The sequence below is a fragment of the Argopecten irradians genome, chromosome 9 (genome assembly GCF_041381155.1).
Source record: "Argopecten irradians isolate NY chromosome 9, Ai_NY, whole genome shotgun sequence".
Taxonomy (NCBI): domain Eukaryota; kingdom Metazoa; phylum Mollusca; class Bivalvia; order Pectinida; family Pectinidae; genus Argopecten; species Argopecten irradians.
The window spans coordinates 97654-118661 of NC_091142.1; the positions used below are offsets into that span (position 1 = coordinate 97654).

Below are 21008 nucleotides of genomic sequence, written 5' to 3' on the forward strand. Positions count from 1 at the left end.
ACGACATGTTTTTACCAACAAAAATCTGGTTTTGCACTAAAAAATTTTGATCTGTGGTCTGAATCCCTGCCTCATACAACTAAAATTGATGCAATTTACTGTACAATTTCACATCTGTATAATCGGAGGAACACCTTTCTATGAAGGATTTTTTTTGACTTTATTTACTTATACTTTGATGTCCCTTATATATCAGGAGTTTGGTTGTATACATAAAAGATTCGACGATACTTCCTTCTGTAACATATACCCTGTTTTCATTTAATATCCAGAGTATCACCCCGACGATCGTGAATAAACTCTGTTTACAATCCATAATATTATATAGTCAAAACTGTGGGTAAGCACATAACAAAGCAATCCTGACAGGTTTATTATATTTACAATTGCTTGATGAATTAGGACTTACGGGAAGTTGATCAGTGTACTACCCTGTAAACTTATGGTGTCTCTCCTTCACTCTCTTAAATCAACATACTTCCTGCATGTAGTATATTGGCTGACATCATATTATTGTCAAATACAAAAAAAATATTTAAATCGACTTGCGTCATTCGTGAGCTGGGTTACCACCAGGAATGAAGAAACTGCCACAGTTGTGTAAAGTCTAAAATATGTATTAAAATCCAAAGTTAGAATATTTACAGGTACATTTATTCAGAGAGACATCAACATCCAACTTTCCCACTCAGACTTGGGGCTCACGTCAGACTTGCACTTCAACCTTTTATAACTTCATTTATACCTAGACCTCTATTGAAGTCTAAAGCTTACAGGGAGAGAACCGGAAAACATCCCTATTCAAACTTCTAATTGACATGAGTTTGGGCAGCCTATTTTGACACATATATGGCACCTTATAATTCAGAATTGGCACACTAGTCATTAATATATTCACATAAACCAATACAACTCTATCATTAGTTACATTTGTTGTTGAACTGCTTATTTACCATAAGGACACATAACAAATAAATAATTCATATGATATGTCAACTATACAATTTTATAAGGGAACATTTAGCACTGCAATGGTCGCCAAATGGCCTTAGATAGGGTCACGGGATCATGACTTATTATTGATGAACGGTATAGGTTTTCGTCAATACAACTAAGCAAGTCTTACATCAGACATTTATATAGATAGTAAGGTTGGGTAAATCGAAGGAACGAATTAATACATTTTCTCTATCTTTCTAAACAAAGCAACCCCCCAGAGAACAGCTGGAACACAAAACTTAAATTCTCCCATTAAAAAATGTCATTTCCTTCACAGCTCCAGACTTTCTTACATATTATATGTAACATTTGCATTAGACCAAACAATAATTCAGAAAATCACATAACGAGGCGACACGACTATCACACCGTATGAATATCACCTCACAGTGCACAGACAAATAAACATCATTCCTATCAATAAGGCATCAATTGCTTGGAACTCATTCAGCTTCACATCTAAGGTACCCCTTTCTCCCAAAGCGTCATTTTTGATTGGTCGAAAATTTCCGAAAATATTTTTTTGGGGAAAGGTCGCGGCTTCGTATTATGTAAACCCACGGTATCAGACGGCGTCATTGGCTGATATAAACGGTCGGTAATCCGTCGTACGATGATAATTGTTCGACATATATTTGATATCTACAGGATATGATATTGTTAAAATACTCGCTATGTAGGGCGATTTTGAAAGAATTTGAATATCCCATCCACAATGTTTATACCTCAGAATCTTTACCATCAAATGATGCAAGCGTTCTGCAAAACCACTGCATTTTTCATGACAATTTAAAAAACAATCTACTTCCTAATGTTTAAATGTTGGGTCGACTCTGAACATTACGTAAGACTAATTTTTTCAGCCCATTGACATTGCTACTTAAGGTACCTTGAGAACCGTTATCAAAATTACAAACATAAACAATATATTTAATCAAAAATGATCGAATTAATTTTGAATCTCCATTAACTTTTCTGCATTCATAGTTGTTGTATCCAACTTCAAGAATACATTTTATTATTTCATTTAGATATATAGAATTATATGACTGTAGAAAATCAATTGATTGACACTATTTATATAATCTATTAATTCATTTACTATTATATCATATAGATGATAGATTAATTTGTTTTTACATCGCGTATTCATATTATATTACAAACTGTTTAATTATATTTTATCTAAACAAAATCAGTTTTTAATAAAAATTACCGTATGTTTAAAACAATATTAGTCTTCATGAATATAAAAGTTAGAAAGTAGATCGAATTTTTAAACAACACCTCATTGTTTAATTACCTTAGCGATGAACGTTGAGATCGTATCCGATGTGTCCCTCCGGTAGCATGCTCTTTAAGGCGTTTTAAATACGTCCGATGTCGTTGATGTCTTACTAGACCACAGGTATGGCCTTTATAAAGGCTGTATTGTAAGAAATCGATCTAGAATAATGACCCTGGTGAGGCTCTATGGAAATTATATATAAAATACGTTTTCACTGTTTATCATTGGGCAGTAAGTAAGAACGGAATTGGGACCTTTTTCCTAGTCACTATTATTAGGCATAGTTGTACTTGGACTTAAGAATACTGCTTTAAAATCAAAATTTCCCATCTGTATGCATATTCCCTGCACAGAGCTATGATCTTTTTTAAAATGCTTATGAATAAATCCACGATCATTTGTCTTTGAATTCGTTTCCTTTTAAATGTTTTTACTATGTAATTTCACTGGCTTTTAGCACATTCAATTCAAAAATTTTTAACAAAACTATAAATTTATTTTTTTTTTTTATTTATTTTTTTTTTTTTTTTTTTTTTTTTTTTACTTAAACTTCTAGTTCCATTCCTATTCCTTATTGGTGTGGTCCAAAACGACAGGCTCCCCATACAATCGCTAGATCACGTTCTGTTCTGGCCCAGAGCTTATTCACCGTATTGGTAATTGACAATTACGGAACCCACCCGTCAGGTCTAATGTCAATGGACGTCCTCGTTTACAGCCTCAATAAGAGCTGAATATGAGTAGTTTTTGCTGCAATAAATGCCTAGCCATTATGGTAAAATATGGCTTTTTCGAACATCGAAAACCTTTTTTATCTCATATTCCGATTAATAGTACCCTGACCATTTTAGTCACGTTGATGAAATTGAAAATTCGAAGGGGGACCGATCGTTGTGGATAGGCTTTTTGTAGCACAATATGTATGGATTTTATTATACCAATAGGCCACACAGTGGCATCCTAGGTATATTCCTATCATCTGCCTAATTATTAAAAAACATTAACATATAGAAAACTATATACTTTATAATAAAAAATATAAGATGATAGTGGTATTTATATATGTTTAAGAGACAGTATAAATTTAGATAATTTACGGAACCGCCTGTTAGTTTCCTTGTAGGGGGATGCGGAATACCCGCCATATTTAAGTAATCCAAGGTGAAGGTGAGGCTGAACTTTAAGTGTTGTCTAGTACTAATAAAATACTTTGAAAACTTTATACAAGGTATTAGATGTAGAAATTAAGTTGGAGTTAACAGGGATTGTCCTCTTTGGAGTTATGGCCCATTGCCATTGTCGAACTCTTTTCATCTCTAACTCCAATACTCATCGAGTTTAAAGTCTTCAATTATACCAGTATTGGTGTTATTATGTAACAATTGTCAGTCGATCATATTTATAAATTATTGTGGCGAGAATGATAACAGAATAAGTATCAAAAACCAAACAAATGTGGATTGGAAAGTGGGGTGTTTTAAAAAGTATATTTTACTTACGTTTATACCATATAAATTGTGGGTTCCGGGAGTTAGAGTCATCCATCTCGGGCGTGGTTGGTAAATTGCCCTTCTGGGGAGAAGTTCCTTCACTAGGTCATGGTCATCGTACAGGGACCGAATTGAGTAAGGGGTTTGACACTAACTGCACACTATAATTATAGGGGAATTATATTTCATCAATTATTATCCGAAAATCTGAAGTGATATTATCCTTATGTGAGCCATTTATTGTTTTCTCTCCACATTATTTTTTAAATAATAATTAGGAAAAAATGCGTGGACAATTACGTTCAATTACTCACGCTTACAAACTCATATGACTACATAAAAAAATTATTCCAGAATTGGATCGTTATTAATACATTGAGAAAAATCATGTTATTATTTCTACAATACAATTATTATTGAAAAGTCTGCATGCTAAACTTCTTTTATTTTTGGAATCGATTCCATGTGGAGAAAAATATTTAGGACCATTCGATTGTATAGTAGGTTTTTTGGTAGAATAAGTACAATATCTGTATCTTATACACAGTATCATCTGAAAATACCATCAGGGTCACCATGGGATTTAGTCTTTACTTTATAGTAGTACTCACTTGATCGTTATGTGATCGCATTGTGAACGAGTCTGCTGGGATCACGGTATGCCTTATCAGATTGACGATAGGGTGATTATTTGCATGCCTCGGTGGTTGTTTGAAAATGTATTGTGGGTCAGGGGGGTTAGCGGGTGGAGGTTCTAGATCACTATCCATTGTTAATGGTGGGAGACTGGTGGGGGGGTTAATACGAGAGTTAAATAAATGGATGGGCTTGAAGTGTTGTTATTGGTCATGTTAACTCACGTGCAGGGTACCCGCGATATTTTATTGAGATTTACTGTGTCGGATAATCTAAAGGGGGCTGGTCCGGTCATCGTGTGTTGTCACTAATCGGCTCGGGCGCGTACCGGGGTTACTCGTTGCAAATTGCCCTCAGCACCGAGAATCGGCAATGCCCGTTGTCACCAAAGGAAGTTTGTTCCCCACTGCGTTGTCGGTTGTTGTGAAGTTAGGTTGTGCTTCCCATTAGATATCATACCATCCACGGGAGTTCCCCATGGGCAGTTAGATGAACAACCAGTTATAGTGTCGTGTTTGTAGGTTAATTTCTGGGGTCGTTTACACTGCCGCTCAACGGAATTTCGCTTTCTTCTTTGCTCTTAAACCGATATTGGTGCCTGTGAATTTAGTTGATTAATAAGAATGATATCATCCTGTTGTAAGTGAGCCATTTGATGCTTACATCTTAACACATGGTCACAAATTTTCAATAACAACGGTTACAACATTGATACTTGGGTCCATGTATGGGTACTATCAACACCTAACAGTTTTCGCTTTCGCTTATGAAGGCAATGTCCAGGCCATTCCTTTTTTGATTTTTGATCGTGAGCAGCTTCTTTGGGGGATCGCACATGGTGTCGGATGGCGTGTAGATAGGGGGACTCCCTGGGGGTTTATTGAAAGCCCTCCAGGGGGCAGGATGAGCAGGCTTTAAGAGATAGGCAGTTTTTATGACATTTTGTTACTTTATTTGGGTTTTGGGGGTTTCGGGGGGGAGGGAGGGGGTGGGGGGTGTGGTAAATTTGTTTTAACTTAATATACATTTATTTTATATTTTATTTTTTCCATTGATTAATAATCAAATACATTCGTGAAAATTGGGAAAAAAGTCTTTATTACCAATGAAAACTCGTTTGTCCTTTCCCAAAACCTAATGTGTGTTCTATTCTTCAACAGGAAGTTCCTGAAATAACCATAAACGTCGTCAGTTTAACCAATTGTATGAAAATTTGGACACAATGGTTTGATCTTTTATTTTCAAACTTGTTTTACTAAAACTTAATCGTGCAAATCATTTTAATAATCTTCAGCCAATGTGTAATGAAAATCAATACTGCCAATGTTATGTAGAATTAGTGGGTGCATCTGAAGATTGACTATTTTTCCATATTTCTAAGAGTATTTGAAAACCAATTGGGTGATTTTTTATTAAAGAATTTCACAGATGTTAATAATCATTGTATATCCATAAACACAAATTATAAACAAAAAATATTCCTAATAATAAGCTGTTTAATCCAAACGAGAAAAAGTGTAACCAAACGGACTTTCCAAACAGTAATCATATTTATATACACAATGAAATAATATTATGAAACCAAAAATATGGACTAAAACGTTTGAATAGCTCTTTTTTGAAATGGAAATCCAATGATTAAATACCTTGAAGCAATAATAAAGTTTGCAACAACAAGGTCTGTAATTGGAAACGCAATACGAAGTTTCTCAATATGAATATATCAAAATCTCTAAATCTTCATTTTTTCTGCTAGAAACTTGCAACCTGTAAATTAAAAATGAGGGCGGCGAAGAGGGAAAAACACAATGTGTTGTCTATAATAATCAGTAACAAACCCAATGAGTTCTTAAGATGTAAACGCACCATACATGAAAACAAAATTATGAAACTAAACATATGAAAATAAACTAAAACTTACCAATCTTCATTTTTACTCATATAGAAAGTGTTCTTGCTAAGGAGGAAGGGGGGGAGAAAAAGGGGAGAAAGAAGGGGAAATGCAAATTAGAACATACATTCTTCATTCAACATTTACCTTTGTTTAAATGACAGTGGAGAAGGAGGAAAAGGGAAAGGGTTAAAAATATGCCTATCGGAATATATTGAAAAAATAAAATAATTTTTAGAATATAAAAAATAAATAACAAATATAACGACACATTCCATAATCTTGCCATTCTAACGACAACGTTGAGAAGGAGAGGGGAGGGGAGGGAAAAACAGAAGGTAGATACAATAATTTTATGTTTTCATGAAAAAATTAAGTAAGTCAAAAACAATTTAAATTCATAATTTCATTTTGATAATTACAGGCAATGGCGATTCTTAATTGATTAGATGCGATTTTTTAGGATTCTGAACGCATTTTTTTCGTTTTGAGTCTTCACTACCAGCGTTCAGCTAGTCGTTAGCAGCAGACCTCTTATGACGAAAAACTCAAGCTACCTTTCACTCCCACGAAATCCATTATAAAACTAGAGAACGCTGGTCAGCACCAGACGGTATCGTCTAAAGTCACAGCACCAATCAGCCAAGGCCTGCTAGATGGAACCTGTGCCTCGTAGTCATCGTCTTGAAGGTCACGAAGCAAAAATAGTCCCCTGAGTTGTCTTACGCATGACCGTCCTATTCGCCAGAATCTAGTAATTATATAACAAATAGAAACAATTTTTTTAGTAATGTGGACATACTTACATAAAATCAAGCACATTAAATTTTTTAGCACAATGTCGATGACAAAATAGTAGCAAATTAGACGATATCTCCAAATTTTACAAAGAAAATTGAATACCACATATTTACAATAGGAGTTAACACATTCCCCAATAATCCACAACATTATTAATGTAAAAGGAGAGGCGGCGGTTGTGGTTTGTACAAATAAGTTGCTAGTATTTGGTCAACCACTCAGCTGGACGATGCTGACATGCTAATTTCCACGCCGGAAAACCCGGGTTACGATTACTAGGTACATTTTGTAGGGACCAATTCGACAGGAATCATATGTTATTTGTCCCCCCTGTTCTACATTCTTTAATTCATTTTTTCGTCTAGATGTTTCGATTCCATTGGAACTATATCCCTAAATTACCTTTACGATTGTGGGCGGTACAGTAATTTCCTGTGTATTGCCCGCGGGTTTATATCGGGAAGATGTGTTATGCGAGCCATATGGTTTGTTCTTCAAGACTTTTTTCGTACGCCATTAGGAGTCCCACATGGAACACCTTTAGCCCCTTTTATTATTTTCAGTATATATAGGTCATATGGTTTTTTTTAAATTCATTATTTGTGACCTTTTATTATTTGCTGACATATTATACCAATGGGTTTGTTTGATTCTAAACACATTTATTTCTTACATTTACTAGTGAATAATTACCACTTTAAAAAGATTTATAAATCCATATCCTTAAAAACAACAAAAAACGTGAACAAAATATAGGGTTTGCCTGTATACTAAGATTTTTTTTTTATTTCACCACGAAATCATCATACGACGCAATATATATGTAGCACAGCCTGTTCATTGAAAATACCAAAACTGTTCAAACTCGAGTCACTTCTTGAAAACGTAAACTCGGGGATTGTAAACTATAATTAAACACAAACCTTATATATCTCGATTACTCGACCATCATCATCCGTCCTAGGCCTTGTTAACTCTTCTTATTGTAACCCTATTCGGCAATTTTAATTTCATATATGAAATGTAATAGAAATCTCCTAACAACATTTTTTTTTTAAATATTTCATTCTGCTTCCTGCAACTTATTTCAGTTATACAAATTGTATATTTTATTTTCGACACTGGTCTACAGGTTTTCAAATATTGTATTATGTTTAAGAGGAGTGCTAATGGCAAATCGTATTGGATGCTTTACTCACGTTTATCAGGATTAGCTCGAATTACATTTGAGGGAGCGGTGCTCCTTTTCCTTCCACCATTTTGCAGTAGCGTTGTCTTATTCACTTTCTGATAGCATGAAATCCATGTGAAAACAGATTAATGATTTAGTATGGCTAAATGAAGTTTCACCCAACAACGATTAGTACAAACTTAATGATCAAAATTATCAATATGTGTAAACTCTTTAAACTCTAAATTACTTAGTATCAAACCGATACATTCTGAAACACTCTGTATATATTAGTTTTATATATAATTTTATTGTATTAGTGCCCTTGAAATTTAAGATATTTGGCATAGAAAATTACAAATCAGTCTGGTACAGATTCCTGATCTATACAAGAAAATATGAGTGCATTAGAATTTTGTCATCCTCTTTACTCCAGGGGGGGTTACTATTCAATAGACGTTATATCCAATCATTGGACTTTTCTCATAGTTAATACTGGAAGGCAATAGGAAGACACTGGTTTGTTTGTTTATCCTTTAATCAAAGGAGAGGAATCTGTATAACGGTTCACTGTGGTTAATACATGCTTTGAAGGTTTGTAGTCGTATTCTCTGTAATCTTTAATATGAAGCCTCTGCAGCCCCTTGGTTAGTTTTTCTATCCTGAACTGACCTCTAGTTTTAAGTCAAGGTGATGGCCATTGATGGTAAACCCCTGGGATAGCGGAAGCGATTAGGAATTTATTACACTTTATTTTAAGTACCGACAAATGAAAATATTACCAAGCGTTGCTATTGTTAAGTGTTCAATATAAACTTACTCTCAATTCTGTGCCATGTGGTTATATCCAGCGGGCGAGGGAGCCCAAAAATAATAAAATGTTAAACTATGTTTTTAAACAATTTACTATATAATTACTTATTATGATTTAGCCCTAATATAGATTTGTATTTATACAATATTATGATTTAAACATAAATATTTGCAATTGGATGTTCATAATTATAAAAAATTATTTAAATAAAAATTATTATGCATTATGTGAATTGGTTGTTAAATAATAAGAGTTATTTGACCAAAAAACAACATTTTTTGAAATGGTAAACATATTTAGATTGGGACAAAACATATGACGTTAATGTTTATATAAACGTACAAGCCACAACTCAGTTAGTATACGTTACCGAATTTGATTAGAATGCTTGTCATTGGGCTAATGCAACAAGATTTGGGGTTCTAGTTGAACTCGACTGCAATGAGTCTGATGCGTGAAACAATCGATAGAGAATAATTAATTATAGTTCTTATTGAAACCTCAATGTAATAACACCCAATTGTACTGTAAATCACTTTAGTTTATGACGAGTTACTTCGCGAGAGATACAAATTTACGCGAGATACTTCGCGAGAGATACACATTTACGCGATATACTTTTCGCGAGAGATACAAATTTACACGAGATAATTCGCGAAAGATACAAATTTACGCGAGATTCTTCGCGAAAGATACAAATTTACGCGAGATACTTCGTGAGAGATACAAATTTACGCGATTTACGGGATTACTTCTATATTTACGCGATATCAAACGAGGAGATACTTCGCGAGAGATACAAATTTACGCGATATGCTTCGCGATTTAGAGATACTTAGATACAAACTTACGCGCGATATACTTCGCGAGAGATACAAATTTACCGCGATATGCTTCAGCCGAAGAGATACAAATTTACGCGATTATACTTCGCGAGAGATATAAATATTCACGAGCGAGCTTGAACGCGAATTTAATTGTTTCGCGAATATTGTATACAGGTAAAAAATGAATACACGAAATTATATAATCGCAATGAAGATGAAAATACCGCAGTTGCAAAATTAAAGTAGTTTAAATCATTCATTGGTATTTCGTCAATGTGGGGCGTTTTAAACTATCTCGTAGATTTTTGTTTGAGATTGCAGTAAAGGTCAAAAAGGTTTAAAACATAAAAAGGTGAGGGATAGTATTGAATTAAATAAAAGAGATAAATGATTGTTTACCTTTTTTCTTCGTTAGCTGAAGCTTAGAGACTGCTTTAGAGGAAATTTGCGGAAAATCTGTAATAGAAGATTTAACTTACTTGTGGTTGTATTTAAATCTAGATCCATTTTCACTCTTGATTTTGGCGAAAATTACGTTATTTGGAAAACTGGTACTCTACCTTCATAGACCGTGTAGAGCTTACTCATACCTTTCGTTCTAATGATGAATCATCGGGTAGCTTGGTTATATTTACAAAAGACTCCTTTCGAGAGATTAATTATTGTAATCATATACATAAGAACGATACCAATTAAGGTATACTAACCTCCAGATGACCAATCTTGTATCGGGGCAGCGTTCACAGCATTGGTACTGAAATTTGGGTATCGACATTCTTAATTCTCACCAATAAACCATAAACATAAACACAAGTTATCATATTTTTTTTGAAATTCGAAATAAATCAGTAATCGATGGTAATAATGAGAAATGAATTGTATGACCATTGACCATTATTCATATGAAAGGTTTCTAATTTTAATTCATCATCCTTCTGAGTAAATGAATAGAAACTGCCTTGTGAAATTCTCAGAAGTAGAAGAAAACATGTACAAAATATTATACTGTAAATAAAAATTGTATCACGTACTGATCGTTCATGCTTTTTTGCAATTTTGCAATGGCGAACATGTTTTTCTATATTAATTTTAATACGAGTGGACACACTAAGCTAAATATGATTGATCAGCCTCGGTAACGATGATGTCCTACCTTACATTACTAGACTTTGACTGTCGCAGTCTGATGGTGTCATCTGCCAAAACATATTTGACTGTTCCTAGGCTGTTGTTAGTGCATGGTCTGTAATAGACAGATATCAATATGTCTGTGGTATATCATTATATTAAACATTCTAAAACAACGATTTTAAAGAAAATTGCGATAATTTAATTGTAATAATTTTAGCTAAATGCTGATTGAATCCATGTTTCTTAATAACATTATCGTCGAAGTAATGACTGAAATTGTGACGTCCGAAACCATATGCAAATTTAACCTTCTCGACTAAAATGATCTATTTAGACGTGTTTGTTTTTACCGTTGGCGATTTGAAAGCAACAATTACTATGTCTACTTTGTTTTGACATTGCACCTATTGTTAATCTCATGGCTAATGATTCTGTAAACTAACCTATTTTCGCAGCGTTTAAAATTTCGCGATCTTTTCGGGCGATACATTTTCGCGATTTATAGTTGATCTTTGTACATATACATGTACTTAAACTACTTTCGTTGCAACTTAATTTTGTCAATTATAACCAATCGTGAAATACGCAAAATTAAATCGCTCGTGAAAACAAGATGCTTTACAGTAGTTTCTTTCAATGGATTTTCTCATTTATTTATGAGACGCGTTCAATACATTCTGGAAATTTAACAACATAATCTGTCATTATATCACATGAAGAGTTTCCCTTACTTTGTTGTGGTTTCTGTGGACGTCAGCACTACTGTTGTGTGATCGCTTCAGTACCATCCCCTGTGGACCACGTGTCACGCTATACTGGTGTTCAAGGTCACCGGCATTGGTCCACTTCACGGTTACTGAACTCACGTGGGTGGGTGCGATGAATCTGTGAGTAAGGGGATTGAATGTAAAGAAAAAAATGATTGGAATTAGGAAACAATGTTAAGGTCTGTGACAGAATATTTCATAAATAATCATACAATTGTCGTAAAAATGTTCAGAATAACATATACCATAATGTATCTTTATGTTATCATGTGTTGTGCGATTCACAAGAAGTGTTAAGCATAAAGTAATTGTATTTACTACGTTTAACGTAAGTCTTTCGAGACACAACTATAATTATTATCCGGAAGCCTCAACATAGCCCATCTTTCCTCCATAATAAATCACATGAAGGATATTTTTTGTTTATTCTTACTTACGTTAGCCTTAACTGACAGAGTACTGGTCAGTCTTGACCATTACTTACGTTAGCCTTTGCTGACAGAGTACTGGTTAGTACTTTCTTCAGCGCTATCACTTCCTCGTCGTCCGCGTGGTCATAGTGAACCATGGCAACAGTCCCGTCATCGTTCAGCCGGAAATAAAACCTGGAAATAAAAGTATCAGTAGGTGAAATCTGATATTTATATATATTACTATACAAGGCATGTGATAATTGCATTTGAAAGAGACAAGTAACATTATTCAGAATACAATGGCGATATTTCAATAAGTGATAGCGTATGTTAGATGTTTAGAATTAATATGCGAGTGTGAACCCAGATAATAGTATTTTTTTCATAATATGGAATAATAGTAATTTATAGTAGTAAAACTGCAGATAGAAATGTAATTATAAATACATGTTATTATTGCAGTTCACGTTGCGACAATCCAAATGCAACACATTGCAGATAGGTATTCAGTAATTACCTTTTAGACAAGTCCCATTGTTGAGGGTTCCTCAGCAACTGAAAAGTAAACATTTAAAATCTTTGTTTATATCTTCATTACTACATTGCTTCTTCATGACTTTAATACATAACATTTAACCAATCAGCGAGTACCTATCGCATTTTAGTGTTTTAGTATGTCAAATTATTACAATGATGCCGGTATATCCAAAGTGGACAGATATCAGCGACCTATTATTGAACCATAAATAAAATGGAAAACACAAATACTTTTCAAGATATGTCTCCCACTTATAACAATATTGTTTGTTACAATGTCATGTTTATCAGTAAGGGTGATAATTGAACTTATCGACGTACTGAACAGATGTTCTTATATTTGAAATGTATTTGTACAAAGTCTACCTTATTAAAATGTTTCCACCATTCATATTTTAATCGCGAAATGATTATTTTCAATTACATAGAGTCATATCAGATATATATTCACTTAAAACCACTAAAACGTATGTCATAGGACACATCCCATATATTGACAATTTATGTTACACTTTATCGTTTTCTTATCCTATCCCTTTTGTTACTCATCTTGAGTAATAAACGACAGTTATATTTTTGTTTCAAAACTATAAACAGTCACCTTACAACTATCGGGAAACATTAAGTTACAAGTTCAATCTATTAAAACAGTTTGTTGATTCAAAATCGTGAATTAAAATATATTGATTACATTGTAAGGGTTTAACGATTTATACATATGGTTATTTATCTATAATCGTTTGGGGGTATAGGCGTAATACGAAACATGTATGAATACCATAAATATTATCATACAATTTGCTTTACATGGCTCGTGAAATAACAAGGTATCACAAATATTTGCATGAATTCCCTGTGCAAAATATCTTGACATTGATGTGTAATTTTTCTACTTACGACGGTCGTGGGCACTGTGATTGTTCAACTACTGTTATGTATATGCCATACATAGTTTACACCCTGTACACAATTTATTGTATAAGGGGAGATAACTTCCCACTAATGTATAATGTGGAACTCTTCTTGTGAAGTGGTTGTATTAGGTAAGAAAAATAAAATGGAAAACGGAGATGTCTGTGAAAGTTTTTATTGTGCAAGAAGAACAAGATTGTATAATGGTGTGAGTATCCAAATTCGACTTTGAGAGGTAAACAAACATATATTGAAACATGTTTTTGTTGAAGGTTGGGCATCGAAAATTCATCATACACGGTTTTTAGTTTTTAGGAGAAGCTTGTGAGACATGTTTTTTATACTTCCCACACATCCTCAGTAGTTCGACTCCAAATAGGATTACCGGGTATTGGCGGTATTTCCACATATGTTTGCCACCAGACTAAGTTCAAAACTTTTCTTACATGGCTCTATGGCACCTGAGGATACCTCGTTTAAGTTCATCCATGGAATTCTACTCTGTATGTTGTGTTACGATCGCGACTAGAGGGAAGAGGATGTACAAGATTGTTGTTGCGGGTTTCAAACTGCATTTAGCTGGCCCGCCTCTCACCGTAGGTTTTATTATCAATTATCCACCGGCGTCAAACAAGTTATGACATTGCTCGGAGTTTACCGTCTAGGGCGTTGAAGGCAGAACATTACCCCTATCTACAGATAGCGCCCAGTCTCAACACCCCAGATTATTGCTGATTCTGAACTTTTTACATACTACAATGTTGGAAGGAGGGGTAAGAACCTATTGAAGATTTCCACTCACATCTTAGATACAGAAAGGGCAAAAGGTTACAGAAATCGGATGTGGAGATTATGAATAGATTTATTGGATGGGACTACACCACATCAACTGACATTATCATGTACGTGGACGGGTAGACACGACTTTCTCTCAATGAGGCCTTGTACTCAGGCCAAGAATCGGGGAGAGGCATATAAACTAGATACACACCAATGTTCTCGCCATATATCCCCCTGCTCAAACAGTGCCAGCAACCTGTACCAACTGTAGCAACTGTATACAGCACCGCCATGGTGCAAGCTGCTGAGACCATCTCGTACCAGCAGTTTCTCAAGAGATCCTTGGAGAATAGGATGGAAGCATTGGAGGCAAACACTCTCATCGCTGTTGTCACTGTCCCCAGCCGTCACAGCAGAGGGATAACAGACATTTACATGTTGAAACTCAAGTGTAAAGTGGACAAGGACATGCCAAAAATCCTCATGCAAGTGGAATGGTTTTAAAGGCTCAAGTAAAACCGGAAGTAAAATGTGTCAGATGTGTGAAAAATTCGGACATATCGCTCCGTGAGTGTTCTGCGGAAAACTGAATCATCCCAGGCGAACTTCAAGTACAGACGCTATCGTCTGGGAATAACTCTACGCGTCATGATTGTAACGAGGTGTTCATGGGACATGATAGTGAACATATTTCATACAGACACTGATGACTTGGATTCAGTTATGATATGATTGATCAAGGACTACTTTTTTCACACTTTTTGTTTATGCCTATTAGTATTGGTAATTTGGACGGGTGATAGGTGTCAGCATTGTTAGATTCTGGCAGTTTCAATTAACCTAATTTCAAGGTATTTGTACGAGAAAATTCCAAATCATCTTAAAAATGAAATTTTTGGTTTCAACACATTGAAACTGTGAAATTGGCCAACAACCAGGTTGTTAGTATTGAAGGTCAGGCCAAGGTCAAGGTTAATGTACATAACACAAGGTCGACGAACAAATTACTGTGTATATTATTGACCAAGTATCACACCCACTTATTTTGGGTACAGATTATTTGAAAGCAAACAAAATTGTTTTAGATTTTTCTGGAAAATGTGTGAAATCAACAAAGTTTAATGTCATAATGTAAACAAAACCAAACTGCAAAAATATTGCCCCAATAGTGAGGCAATTTATATGGGGCAAAGTATCTGAGGGTACTGGGTTTTGGAACCCAAGGTGTATGTACTGTAGGTTCTCATGTATCAAAAAGTCCGGCCTCATTGAATGGCTATAGGCTGTTGTAACTGTTGACATAAATCATATGGTTCCAAGTGTGAAAGTTACATTCTTAACCCTGTTCAGGTTCTGTTGTAACTGTAGTACTGAGGTAAACAATTTAGCTAAATTGACACTACTCGATAGTACACATGGTGTTTTTGGTATGTAGTGAATCAAAGAAAACAGACTCCGTGCATGATGATAAAATGTGTGCTAATGTGCAACTACACAGTGGTGAAAGTACGCAAAACTCTAAATGTGATGGAAATTTAAACAATGTACAGAATGATTTTGATGATTTTGTTGATTTTATTGACAATTTTGATTTGTGTAATGACACTTTGAGCAGTGAGCAGAAAGAGTGAAATATTGCAGAATTTTTTGTAATAAACATAAAGATTTTGTTTGTAACCAAGTGAGTAATCCAGATTTAGGATTTACCAATGTCGTGAAACATACCATAAAGTTAAAACCGGATGCAAAGACTTCTCATCAGAGAGCACATCGCTTATCCCCAGACAAGCGCGAGGTTTTAAGACATCAGTTAGATGAAACTGACAAGACAAAGGTATCATATCTCCTGTAAGTGATAGTGAGGGACTTACCTATCACAAGTCCTGTAGTGTTAGTTTCTAAAACTAATAGGCAAACTAAGGGGCACAACTCGACCATGACTAAGGAAGAAGCCTTACACGGTCGTATCGTTTCTGCTGTGATTTTCGCTTTCTTTAATTCACAGATGGAGGAATTTCGCTATACAATTCCTGATTTACAAGAATTAACTGAATCGTTCACAGACCGGATACCAAACTTCTTTACGTCAATTGATTTGTCGTCTGGATTTTTCCAAATGGGAATTTCACCAGAATCGACCAAATATACACTGCGTTTAATACGTGTTTTGGAACTTACAAATTCTTGAGACTTCCTATGGGATTTACGCACTTCTCCCAATTCATTTTCAACATTTGATGGACAAAGTGTTAAGTGGTTTTTAAACATTTCGAGCAGCTTTATGTTACTTGGATGACGTTGTTATAACTTCAGAGACCTTTGAGCAACATATGGCTGACTTGGAGGAGGTATTTAGTCGCTTTCGTAAAGCCGGACTAAAGTTAGGTCCACGGAAATGCTGCTTTGCCAAACAGGAAGTTGTGTTTTGTAGGTCATTTGATTTCATCTTCTGGTGTGTGTCACCCCCCTCCAGATCGTGTTGCAGCCATAGAATCGTACCCCCCTGCCAACAGACATTAAATCACTTCGTCGCTTTCTAGGAATGATAGGTTGGTTTCGGAAATTTATTCCCAACTTCAGCGCTATAGCCTCACCTCTCCATCATCTTCTCAAAAAGAGATGTGAAGTACACCTGGTCAAACGAACTATCAATCAGCATTTGAAGAGTTGAAGAACCTGTTGCTCAAATCACCAGTACTGGCTTTTCCTGATTTCAACAAACAATTTCGCCTTGCGGTGGACACATCTAGTCAAGGCATTGGATACATGTTGTATCAGTACCACAGTGAGAATGATACAGAAAATCCACGGGTGATACGGTTCGGATCCAAAGCTTTGTCTAAATGGCAACACTCTTATGGACCAACGAAACTTGAGTTGTTGGGTATGACAACAGCTGTTTTGGACTGCGCTTCATACTTAAGAGGGAACCATTTTGTGGTAGAGTGAAATTGGTGATCACCAAGCATTACGCCCCCTTTTTCAACAGAAAATGAAAAGGAGCCATATATGAGCGTTGGCTGACAATTCTCCAACAATTTAATTTTGACATTAAATACAAGCCAGCATCACAAATGATAGTAGCTGACGCTTTATCGCGCTGCATGAAACAAACGGACAACGTGAGTTTTGAAAGTCCTGATGAGGAAGATCCACACTTCCCATATGTTCAAGACTCAACTGGACACATTCAACTTCCAAATGGACAGCAAATCGCCGATTTGTTAGGAAACGCAGAGAGTAATAATGCTCTAGTCTCTACTACCGGAAGTAATGTGGTGAATAGGGATGATATTAAAGGTCACAGCACAAACTCTGTAAATATGTCGGTTATACCAGTGGTATTGGACACAGACATTGACGGTGGGATATGATGGAGATACAGATGAGTGTTCTGAGGATCATTGAACAATCTTGTGTAAAACGTCTACACAAACGGAGTGTAAATAATGTAAATATTGGACCTACACATGAACATTAGAAAGAGTTACGTGCATAGAAAAACATGGGATATTGACAAGTCCGAAGAAATTGCGCAAATTTAGCTTGACTTGCATGGGAACGTCGACTTCAAAACTGTGACTGAATCAGAACGTGAGGAAATATTGAACAATGCAAAATTAGACCCAAATGGTTCTGTCAGTGCCAAAGGTCACATACCCATGATTCACCTATCTTACATTCTTCTCAACATCATCATTAACAGAGTCTGTGGACAACATTAAAGTAGCTACTCCCACAGATGTGAATCTAAAGAACAACACATTCAGCATGAGTACAGAAATTGAAGATAATTGCTAAATCATGGTGTGACAAAACTACAGAAATTGACGACTCAACTAGTGAAAACGAAACATTCACAAATAATACATCAAGAACCAGTTGAGACTTCTATTTCGAAGGACACAAATGTATCGATAGACAATACGGACAGTGTTGATGGTACACACAGTATCAGTGATCAGGAGACTTTTGAGATCGGATGTAGGTAATACGTCGGAGGAAAACTACTCAACAAGTTCTTGATTTGGCGTCAAAGCTCAACATGACAGATCAACAGATAGGAGAGTTTCAACATTTGGATAAGAAGTTAAAACCACTTCTGGTGTATTTACAGGAGGGTACACTTCCATCATCTCAGAAGTTAGCTCGTCAGATATTGTTGGAATCTAGTGACTATATTTTAGTTAACAATGTTTTGCTTCATTCACGTGTACCTAAGTCTCAGCGTGCGAAACAGCTCCAAACGTATCAATTAGTTGTTCCAGATGTGCTACAAAATGACTATCCTTAATCTTTACCCACCACGACTCATCCCTTGCGGGTCATGGAGGTATTCAAGAATACATTGGATAAGGTGAAAGAAACACTATTTCTTCAAACAAATGCATCACGATCATTCCAAACTATGTACGGTCATGTCAAGAATGTCAGCAACGGAAGCTCACACACAACGTAGGATTAACAACAGCATTTCAGCTTTTCCCTCACCTCAAGCACCATTTCAAGTCTGGGAAGCAGATCTGTTTGGACCCTTGCCAATTAGTAACAAAGGCAATTCTTACATTTCACACTGCTGTAGATATGTATAGCAAGTTTCTAGTGGCTGAACCAATTGCAGGTAAAGATGCACGATGTCGGTAGCTACAGCTTTGTACAACATGTTTATCACATTATGGTGTATGTGAGACTCTAGTCACAGACAATGGGAACAGAGTTTTACGGCACAAGTAACAAGAACAGTTTGTAAGCTTTTAGGTTTACATCAAGAATTTCACCCCACCTTATGTGCATTCATTGTCTAGGCGCTTGTGAACGAACGCATGCTTCCCACCAATAGGCCGAGAAAATATCAACCCTTATGCAGGACTGACAATCGCTCTTGGGACGAATATGTGGCAGGTGCTATATTTTGCTATGAACTCTGCAGTGAATGCTAGCACTGGTTACTCGCCAATTTGAAGTCGTATTTGGTACCAGACCTCGGTTTCCATTGGCACCATCAACAGAATCGACCTTTCTACAATGCCTGAGGACATAACGGCTTATTTGAGTAAATTTCTTGAACGTTTACAGGACATCAGGAAAAATATGATGGTATCTGTAAATAAAATCGAAAGAACAATGTTGGATCGCATGAACAAAGGAGTCAAACAATTGTGTCTTAAGCCAGGGAGATTATGTATATCGTCTCTGCTGACCCCCAACTGGTCCTGGAAGGAAATTACAGGATAAATATGATGGCCCTTTTGTTGTTCAATAGCCTGTGTTCTGACCATACAGTGAAGCTTCGCCACGCCAAATTCTGGGAAGGGACTAGGTACACTCGTACATGTGGAAAGGCTTAAAGATGGCTTTTGTCCGAGAAACCACATCCACTTCCCCATTCCTTACATTCTTGGCAAAGTTCTCACCGAGGAAAAGAAATCTATGTAGCAACACAGAACTACTCATTGTCGACAGGAATTCCAAAACGGAGGACAAAATATCAGCTAACTGAAAATGTAGGCAACAGATAAGTGCTTCAAAATAGGGACCCCTACTCCCCCCCCCCCCCCCCCCCCCCCCCCCCCTCGACGTAGTGAGTTCACGGAAATTGCCTACCCATTAGCTCAGACTCTCGTCGTAATTGTTCGGAAAACCTCAATGCGTTACTGCCAGTGAATGACAGAATATAATGTGAATTTTCTCTTCGCGAGAATGTTTTACAAGCAAGTAACAGACAACGATTTACAAAGTCAAAAAGGTGAATAGGTCGGCGAGGAAAAAGGTTGGAATGAACAGTATACTTAGCTCCATTTTTCAGCGGGGGGTGCCTGACCCCATAAATGCGTGCGGGGTTGGTTACCTTGTATCTATGACTTAAATGACTAAGTATTGCAAAAAGTTGTGAACACCGCAGCTATACATACGTCCTACTACTTGCAATTGATGCTTTCTAAGTATATTTGTTGTGATGAAACTCCAGATTTCCCTAGACTATATGATAGACTACACATTTCTTGTTCAAATTATGATATATGCTATTTGCAGCTATATGGTTATGAATGCAATATGTTCTATTTGAATTATCATTGATGACACTTATACATGTATCTGTATACATGTTGATATTATATGTATTTTTGTTCAACTAAACCTATAACACATAGTGGGTTGATCATTGCAAAATGCATTGTGACATAATTGCATTTTTTTTTCTCAATGTTCTTAAGCTTTATTATGGTTCTGAATGATTTCTATGAGGTTGGTGTATTTTTGCATATATGTACAATGAAGACTAGTATTCTCAAATTACAATTTATCAGTTATTCGACAGTTGTAGTTCAATTTAGTAATTTTTTTTTCCATTTGGTTGGTTTGTCAATTTCTTATAGAAAGACAAATGATGTAATGGTTGTCTTCGCGAAACTCTGGAATTTGGTCAAATACATGTTTATATTCCAATGATTAATACGGTCATGTACAACACAAGTGATTGTTTTTAAAACTTGGTACTTGGTAATATTAAGTGTACATGGATAATATTAAGTGTGAATTTTGTATACTTG

General features: G+C 35.7%; 1 long non-coding RNA gene and 2 pseudogenes across 1 annotated transcript; 1 reads left to right on the plus strand and 2 right to left on the minus strand.

Moving 5' to 3' along the window:
• LOC138331072 (uncharacterized) overlaps positions 1–4547 on the minus strand; it is a 48680-nt pseudogene extending 44133 nt beyond the window's left edge.
• Positions 4548–10319: 5772 nt separating this feature from the next.
• Positions 10320–11159, minus strand: LOC138331934 (uncharacterized). Its single transcript, XR_011209751.1, has 3 exons — positions 11071–11159; positions 10625–10671; positions 10320–10373 (listed from the first exon to the last, which is right to left on the minus strand). It is a non-coding gene; the product is annotated as an uncharacterized lncRNA (long non-coding RNA).
• Positions 11160–15872: 4713 nt separating this feature from the next.
• The window catches only part of LOC138331073 (PR domain zinc finger protein 14-like), a 47587-nt pseudogene continuing 42451 nt past the window's right edge, over positions 15873–21008 (plus strand).